At 41.9% G+C, this 9,627-nt stretch overlaps 1 protein-coding gene across 1 annotated transcript in view; it reads left to right on the top strand.

Annotated features, from left to right (window-relative positions):
- Nucleotides 1-304: 304 nt before the first annotated feature.
- CARF (calcium responsive transcription factor) overlaps nucleotides 305-9,627 on the top strand; it is a 41,531-nt gene continuing 32,208 nt past the window's right edge. Inside the window, exon 1 of the mRNA XM_075829735.1 lies at nucleotides 305-344. The gene's annotated coding sequence lies outside the window, so the exon portion shown is untranslated. The remainder of the gene's footprint in view (nucleotides 345-9,627) is intronic.

Below are 9,627 nucleotides of genomic sequence, written 5' to 3'. Positions count from 1 at the left end.
TAATCGTCATGATTATTTTTCTATATGTTTATGCTAATAATATACAGGCATAAGGATCACTTTAGCTATTATAAATGCTATTATTTTAGCTGTATTGATGATTTTACACGTTTCAGCTTCCGGTAGATTTAAATAAGAAAGATTTTTACACAAATTATTTCCAGTTTAAAAAAAAATTATTTTATGATGCGTTCCATTTTGGTTTACGGAAAGTTTCCCATGTCCGGGTTGCGTTCCACGGTACTACGGAGGCCGTGCAGTGCTAAGGGCGGCAGGCTTATGTTAGTTTACGCATGCGCGAGTATCCTGGTCTCCATGGTGGTGCCTGCGAAAGCCAAGACGAGGTTGAGTAGACTCGTTTTGAATTTTCTCTCCTTGTGGCTGGGTCCCACCCCTCCCCCTTTATAGAGCGGCGTGCAGGGGAGAGAGTGGGGTTGAGCTCCGGTGTAATGACTTGGGGGACAATGTCGGGATTGTAACGTTGAATATTTAGCTTATTGTTTAGCAGTCGTCTAATATGGCGGTGCTGTGTGCTCAGTAATAGCTGGCGCAGATGGAACGTGGGCTGTGATAGTATTAAAGGGGAATTACACTTTTAATGACCTTATGGGTACTATTTAGTTCAGCGGCAACCAATGTGTTACATATAAGCTATAATGTTACTTGTGATGTGGTGGATAATAAGAACTATGGCCCCCTTCATTCCTATCTGCATATGAGTAAATGTAGAGAACCCCTTTAATAACCTGCATGTGCCCCATCCAACAATCCTGCTGTGGTATCACAGAAATGTTACGTGTGGATTGAGCCTCAAGATGGTCGTGGCCACTTTTCAGTGTCCGTGTTATCATCGCAGGACCCAGACCCTCTGTGGTTCAAGTGAACCGCTGCAGAATATGTTGGCGCTCTATAACTAATAATTTTAAAAGAAACGGGCTTCGGTTATATGGGATCTTTCGGTTAGTTTGAACTTCGGAGAGTTTGGTTTTTAATACTCCTCTAGAGTGGGTGCATTTAATTTCTCCGACTCCTTAACGCTAGTGCGTTTTACTGTAAATTGTGGGTTTTTTTTCACATGTATTTCACCTACAAATTCCTGACAATTCCACAGAGATGAGTTCTGCTACGTAGACAGAAGCAGTCGGTCACAGGAAGTTCTTCTGTGTCAACTAAGAGGTTCTTCAGCAGCTGCAGTGTGTAAGGCTGGCTTCACACCTGCGTTCAGCTTTCTGTTGTCCCGTTGCGTGAGGGACACCACCGGTGTTTGATGGAACAAATTTACTTTAATGGCTTCCGTCGACGTATCCATGGTTTTACTGGAAACATTGGCGCAGCATGCTGCACTATTTTTTTTCCGGTATTTTTGGCCAGATCTGTGACGAAGGCTCCTAACGGAGCCCCCAACGCAGATGTGAACGAGGGCTTGCATGTCCTTAAGTGCCTCACCAATCTCCTCGACCAAGATCGGAAAATCAAGAGATTCTGCTACTTCACTGGGTAGGGAGGGGAGAGCGGAATCTCGTGTATATTGCTGGAGGCGGGCTAGGCGTGGGGAAGAGGTATCAGAGCCACTATCTGGAGGAAGGTTATAAAGGTTAGCACAGAAAGATCCAAATGTATCCGCTATGGCAGGGGGGTCCTGAGTGCGGGTCCCTGTAGGGCGGGAGATGGAAGGGATGAAGTTACAGGGTCGTTGTTCACGGAGAGATTTAGCTAAAGTATGGCTACTTTTATTTCCGTATTCATAATAATAATAAAGACGACGGCCGCCACACAATAATCGTTTAGTGTAAATATCTAGTTCCGACCATAGTTTTTTACATGCTAGTGTAAGTTGCGCGAGTACCTCAGTCGCGTGTGAGCGTTTATGAACTGATTCCAGTTTAGACACCGCTTGAATCAGGGCGGCCGTTTTAGCAATCCGTTCTTTTTTCAAACAAGCGCCATGTTTCACTAGTAGGCCTTGAACGACACATTTATGTGCAGCCCAAACTATCAAACGGGGCATCTCTAGACATGTGTTCTCCTCAAAGGATCTAGATAGTTCCATCCTGATATCAGCGTACACTCCCTGATCCCTTAAGGGGGAATCATTGAGGCGCCGACGCCAGGAACGTGGTTGAGTAGTAGGAGATGCCAGTGAAACACAGCATTGCGTGATCTGAGAAGGTGATAGCGTCTAACTCCGCTGAATGCCGGAGGGGAAGGTCAGCGTGGGGAATGAAGTAGTAGTCCAAACGGGAATAAGTGTCGTGGACAGTGGAATAAAAAGAGTAGTCCCTAGTGTCTGGGTGTATGGAGCACCAACTGTCAATGAGGTGGTATGAGTGAAGGATACGCTTAACGCGGCATAGGTAGGAGTAGGCCAAATGTGAAGACCCTCTTGAGACATCCAATAAGGGACCTAGAGCCAAATTAAAGTCCCCACCGATCAAAAGGGTGCCTTCAGTAAAGCCCTCAAGCTGAGATAGGACATTATCAAGGCAACTCAACTGATTGGAGTTGGGGAGATAAATATTAGCAAAGGTGCATGTGTGTGCGGCAAGTTTACCCTACACGAAAACATACCTGTCTTCTGTGTCAGCACGGACCGAGTCTAGTTCCCAAGATACCTGGTTGGAGATGAGGCTACTCACTCACTGAGACTTGGAGCCCGAATAGCAACCATGGTAAACGTCAGGATATCTGTTGGATCTGAGGGAGGGCACTGCATTAATGCGAAAGTGAGTCTCTTGTAGAAAGGCCAGCTGAATCTTCTTGCTAGAGGAGGCGTAGTAGTGCGGAGCGTTTCTCTGTAGTGTTGAGTCCCTGAGCATTCAGGGATGCAAAGGATATGTCACTCATCAGATGGATCTGGGGGGGACAAACAATGAAGGATGGGACACACACAAACCAGTATTTACTGCGGGATGCTAGTGAAACCACAGTAAGTGAAAACTTCACCGCAAACTCTTTATGACAGATCCGATGTGGCCGAAGCACACCTCGGAACTGAACCTAGGTGGGGTAGGTGGAATTGCTGACACCAGGATCTGACTCGGACCCGGCCAAATTTCATGTTTGGCTTCTGAGCGTTGTATCAATAAATCCCTATCTTGCCTAGTAGGCAAAAGGCTTAGTATTTCCAGGATCTCCTGATGAGAGGAAGAGACCAATGCGTGGTGAGGGCCAGGGTCAATGGAGGCTGAGGTGGAAGAGCTCATGGAGGCCATTGATCGTGCAGGAGACACTGTCCTGAAGCTAGGAGGAGTTGTCGTGGAAATCCATCGCTCAAAATATATTAGACTGAAATTTATACGAGTCCCAACAGACTCTCAAGGCCAGACTCCATTAGTCAGAATCCTAATTAGGATATTTCACCGATATATATCGAGAGACGAGAAGAAAACACACAGACACGCTGAAATGTTCAAAATTCTCATCTGAAGGATTTATTACCAAACTCAAACTGTTAAACTGAAATTCAGAAGGGGTGTAGGCTTGAGATAAACCAATCAGAGACAATGTAACAATATTTGTTATTCAGTAAAAAGCATACAATAAAATACATCATTATAATTCTTCACACATTATGTTTACAGGTTTCTTATCTCTCTTTTGGACAGAATGTCCTCGTGGAGATGGGGGGAGACCTTCCCTCACGCATACTTGCCATCCCCCCATCTCACTCCCATCTCACTCCCTGTCCATCTTCGCATGGGAACCAAGGTCAAAGATAAAACATACGAAATCAACATTACTTGTATTAAAGGAACAATGACTTTTCTATTCACTACAATAAAACCAAGATGGGAACTCCAGACAAGATGGCTGCTGCACGAAACTAAATCATTTAAACATTATCATCACTTTCACATAATACATATCTTAGTAATTCAGCCTCCTGCTTGATAATTCACAATGTAATTTCATACAGAGAATATAAGCAAATAAATCATCCTTCACAAACCCCCCTTTTTCTCATATTAAATTACAGAAATTATATATTATGATTATGAAACTCAAACAATATATCAATAGGGCCACAACTAATATGATGCCATCACCAATGTCCGGTTAGGGTATGGGGTCCCACCAGTGCATTGACAAGTCATGTACATCATCGTCCTCTTCTTCTCCTGTCTTCTGATTAGAACACTTGATACTGCTGACGGATTCACTCAGGTCTTTGGTCTTTACTTGGAATTTTGCTGATGTCATCACGACTTGATTTGGTCCTTTTCATCTGTCAGACACCGTCTCTTTTAGTTTACGTCACCGGGCTATACACAACACCTCATGCTGTGAGCCTGGTGTGAGATCCCACGTAGGCGGATTAGTGGGGTGTTATTGTGACCCCACAAACCCTCCGCTCATCTGTCTTCTTACTTGTCTGGGCGGCTGCTTGGAATTATGACACTGCCGTCAGTTCATGACAAACGCGTTGTACTGGCTCCGGCTGCTCCTGCCGCACCTCAGTAATGGAGTTCATCGTATTAAAAATCTTTTAGTTCATGTTTACTGCCACTTGCTCGAGGACCCCAACCCTTGTCAATTGTTACTAATCTGGTGATAACATCTACGTAACAATGTCAGGCCCTTAAACTAAATCAAACAAACACCTTTATATAAGAAAAACGTCTCTGTTCCAATGGACAGGGCACCTAGAAGATGTGTAATTATTGGGTACATTTCATTTGCACTTAGTGTCACGCTTTCCAGCAGGATTTGTACCTTGATCTGATCTGATTGCCTGGAACATTTCCAGCTCACCAAAATATACACAGATTCAACATGTTTATCTGACAAATGTCGCAAACCAATTTTCCTTACTCTAATTTGTATTGCATGGGGAGACCTCTCAAGGTCTGTTCTCTTTGTGGGAGGCGGGTATGATAAGGTTGGCACCGGTCTGCCAGGACTGTTCTGTAGGCAAATCAAACAGCTCTAACAGAATTTAGCAGCAACAGCTGTAAAGCCTGGGACATACCAATTAGATCTCACCAAATCGATCCTTGCAGTCTTGGGGCCTATGTGAGGTCATACACCATCAATGCAAAAGCCATCAAGAGTGCCTTGGGTCTTACCGATTCACGTTCCCTTATCCGTCCACATTCTGTTAGAATCTGGTTCTCACGCCTTCCGCTCCCAGTTGGACTCTTCCTGTGGAGAACAAACTTTTTCATTGTATAAACATTAATTGATCTTAATCAAATAATTAATTTGAAGAAAAACATTAACAAATAACATCTTTACATCAAACGTTCACATTGAGCAATAACTAGAAATGATACATGCAAACTCATTTTTCTTCTTTATATATATATATATATATATATATATATATATATATATATATACACACACACACACAAACACTGCACAGAATTTTCCTTTCACAATAACAACGACAAAAAACAAATAACTAAAAATATTTTCAAATGGGAATATTCCACTTCTGTACCTTTTATCTGACGCATGACTCTAATAGTCCAATGCTAAGGCTGATCCAGAACTTTACATAAAACTTAACTTCAGTATTTAATATTACCACAACACTTCTTAAATACAATTATTAAACAAACTAACTTTGGAATAACATCTGGAGAACTGCTGATATCGTATTGTACAAACATCAGGTCAATACTTGGGATAACACTATTCCCCTGTCACTTACACACAACGTCTGCAGTGGGGAAAATACAGGCCGGGCTTCAGCCCCCCCTGAGAACAGGTCTACACACACGAGCACCGCGTCATACACTTCTACCTCGGGTAGTTGTATGTTCTGCAGTCGCTGGGACTGTTAATCTGGCCGGGCTGCACTTTTCACAGGTACCTTTGCTGTTTTACCTATGTCATGCCGTGCGCACATCATGCCGGCTGCTACAAACCTAGTGCTTGCATTATTGTATCCAGGGACAAGCCAATTTACTGACACCTGGCTGCATATACCCTTGTTGTCAGTTCTGTTTTCTCTTGCTCTCTCAATTGGCTTACCCAATGATCCAATAAAGTTCCTACTACCAATGGGCCCATAATTGTGGGCGATGCCAAAAGCGTACCTAGAGTCAGTGTAAATGTCGGCCGTCTTACCTTCTGCCAGGTTACAGCCTCAGCGAGCACCTCCAACTCCGCTCCTTGAGATGAACAAGAAGGTGAGAGTGGTTTCTGGGTAATTTACCTGGTGCCTCGTATCCTGTTCTACACATGCTGTATATGATAAAGTATGTCTTCATTACAAATTTACATTGGAAACCCATGTCACATATAGATAGAACATTTCAAAAGGGTGGAGTTTTATTGTTCCACATTTATCTGATGATCCAGAACACTTGTACATCCCACCCACCAGGTCCTGTAAATACCTGATTAATACAAAAACAAACAAAATATGTTACTGAAATCTGGCATAAAATAAACAATATTCAAACAATTTTTTTTTTGTTTTGACTTCTCCCCATCTAAATCTGTAAAGACTCATCTGTGAGTGACGTCACCTCACCTCCTGTGTAAATTGGCTGGAGGGGGATCTGGAACCATCTACACAGAAAAACCTCAAAATATAAGTTACTGTCATACACATTTAATCTGGGTTACTCCTTAAAACTCATACACATTTTGTAGATCTCCTAAAACCAAATTCATTAATTCAAAACAAAATAAAACACAAAACAAAACTACCTGATCAGTCCCTTCACCATTGGGAAATCTTCAACCCTTTCTCAGCCACTGGGATAGGGCAGTGCTTGGCATAGCTCCCTCTGGCTGTGAAGGGGTCATAAAATTGCCTGTAAAAAAGGAGAACAAAAAACAAAAACTACCTGATCAGTCCCTTCAACATTCCCTCCTATTTGGACTCTGCGAAAGTAATGTAGCAGGGTTCAAAACTACATATTAACATAATGAGATTAGGCACTCTATCGGGGTGGCACTAGTTTAACCCCCTGTAATACACAACAGCCTGGAACAAAAAAAAAGATGACTTTCTCCTGACAAAAATACATTTTATCTTTAAAATGACCTGCAACCATTTACCTGTAAAACATCTCACATTTTTAAAAAAATAACATTTAGGCAGCACTATAGCACGTGCCTCATGTGTGAAAACAAAAACAAAACAATTGTAATTAGTTATTCAATAACACAGAAAATAATATATCTGGTAATATTAATTACTGCAAACCAATAAGCTGTACATAAGAATAGGGAACAGAGGGGGCACATACATGTTCAAGACCCCGTGTCTCACAATATCTGTAGTTTAATACATTTGAATCAACATCAAAACATTCCAACAATAAATCTTATCACATTATAACACATTAATCTGCAGTATAGCTTTTATCTTTCTACAAACAGATCCAGCCGGCTGTAATATTTTTCTCGCTTGGTGTAGTTACAGACGACTGCGCTGCGCGAAAATAAAACACGTTCCATAAAAAAATGAAAAAAAAAGTAGAACTGATTTTAACCCCATACACAAAACACTAACATTTTTAGACATTACTGCTGTTAAAAATAGGAAACATACAATATAGTTCTGCTTTTATTGTGGCCATTAGTTTCAAACTTCAGACATGTTACATTACACACATCACACAGATGTCTCATCACATCACACATGTTACATTGCACACATCACACAGATGTCTCATCACATCACACATTACACTCCCCCCGTTCTGACCCACGTTAGTCACTGCAATGTACCTGGCTGCTCCGTTTTCTTCACTCTTCCAATGAAAATTTACACCTGTATTTAAATTGTTCTTTCTCACATGCAAACATCCTTCTTACGCTGCCAGCCTTTTCAACAATTTTTTTCAGTGTGTTATTTTGCCTTCACATACTTTAGAATTAAAGCCCCAGCTCCTTTTGCTCATTCTAATGTTGGCCGGGACCAGTGCCCCAAAGCATCTTTGTCCAACTTCCTCCTGACCCCATGGTCGGAGAGCAGTAGGGTGATTTCCGGTAAATCCCCCACCTCCAGGCAAACAGGCCACGTTTGCCGACAGATATCTCAGACCAGTCTATCTCCTAGACTGTCTTACCAATACGATATCACAAGTCGTTCCTCCAGACATTCTAGCAGTAGGATCCTCTGATCCCTCACTGGATTGAACATCAAGAACAGACAAAATGCTGCCAATCAACAATTACAAGAGCAAATTCTTCAACACAATCGACATTCATGAAACTCCATTGATTCAAGCAGGAGTTGGTAACACTTCACTTATGCAGAACACTTGCTGCCGGGGTGTGTCTTTCAGTTCATAGAGCCCATGATGTAACATATATCCCAAACTCTTTCCTCTAGCACTTTGCAATGGTTTCACATGCAAATTATATTTGGTAACATATATATATTATCCTCCCCGCTCAGCCGTTCACTCTGTGGGTTGTAGTTTAGGGGGTTGTCATCTATGTTGGTGATAATTTCTTTACGGGCTATGGGTCTGAGCCAATACCAATGTTCTTCACTGTAATTACTACTACGACACAGGTGGCACCTGGGATAAGTGTCAGGGTCATTCAATGAATACAGGATGTTATATTACAACGGTATTCAATCCAGCGGTCTGATGTTATACTACTACAGACTTAATTACTTGGATGTTATTTTACATCAAAGTGTATATGCCGGATTATCATGTGCTAGAAATCAGTCTGTACTGATTCCCACCTTATGCCAGTCTGGCAATGCATACAACTGGTTTATGGACCCTTACACACAATATCACTGTCTGGCAATGAGCCAGGAAAATATAAATGATTTTCTAATACAGTATTCAAAGTTTTTCCCTATTGCACTGGGTAATGGTATTGAGTGCAAATTCAATATAGACACAATTGCTTCTCCTTGCACTGGATTCTACATTATCAGGACTTAACCATTGAAGCCCCTGTGGTACTACATGATATTACTCACAACTGTCTATGGGTCTGAGCCAATACCAGTCAGTACCTCCCAACTATAATCCCAGACAAACGGGTAACAGAACAACTATTAATCCTCAACAATTTTACACAACTAAATAACAAATGACGCTACAACAAAGCAGCAAGCAGAAGTTTTGTTTTTTCCTCACAGTCCAGCCCAAACTCTTTGCATTTCAAATACTTCACATGTGAGTTACGACTTCTCTCTGCCATGCGCTACGTCACTGCATTCCAAAGGCTTCTCACAATTTTTCCTGGTTAACTATGTATTTGCTGGCAAAAATTCTCTCATGTCTTTCATATCAACAGTTTAAGATCACGTACACACCTGCAATCCTTCATCACACAAAAAGCTTCAACATACCTTTTTGGATCCATCTTGCAACCCACTGACTAAGGAGTCTCGTCCATAGAAGTGACGTTCTGACAGCTGGATTCCAAGGCTTACGCAATACATGTGTGAATGGTGTAAGAATAAGCTCCTTACCTACCGCGGTTTTTGTAATTCACAGATGCAAAGCCAGACCTCTCCAGTGACAGCTTATCAGACGTGCAATCTTCCTGGGTTTTATCGGCACCATTACTGTCGTGGAAATCCATCGCTCAAAATATATTAGACTGAAATTTATACGAGTCCCAACAGACTCTCAAGGCCAGACTCCATTAGTCAGAATCCTAATTAGGATATTTCACCGATATATATCG

The sequence above is a fragment of the Rhinoderma darwinii genome, chromosome 6 (genome assembly GCF_050947455.1).
Source record: "Rhinoderma darwinii isolate aRhiDar2 chromosome 6, aRhiDar2.hap1, whole genome shotgun sequence".
Classification (NCBI taxonomy): Eukaryota; Metazoa; Chordata; class Amphibia; order Anura; family Rhinodermatidae; genus Rhinoderma; species Rhinoderma darwinii.
The sequence above is the reverse complement of the archived record's forward strand: the minus strand, read 5'-3'. Positions and strand labels throughout refer to the sequence as shown.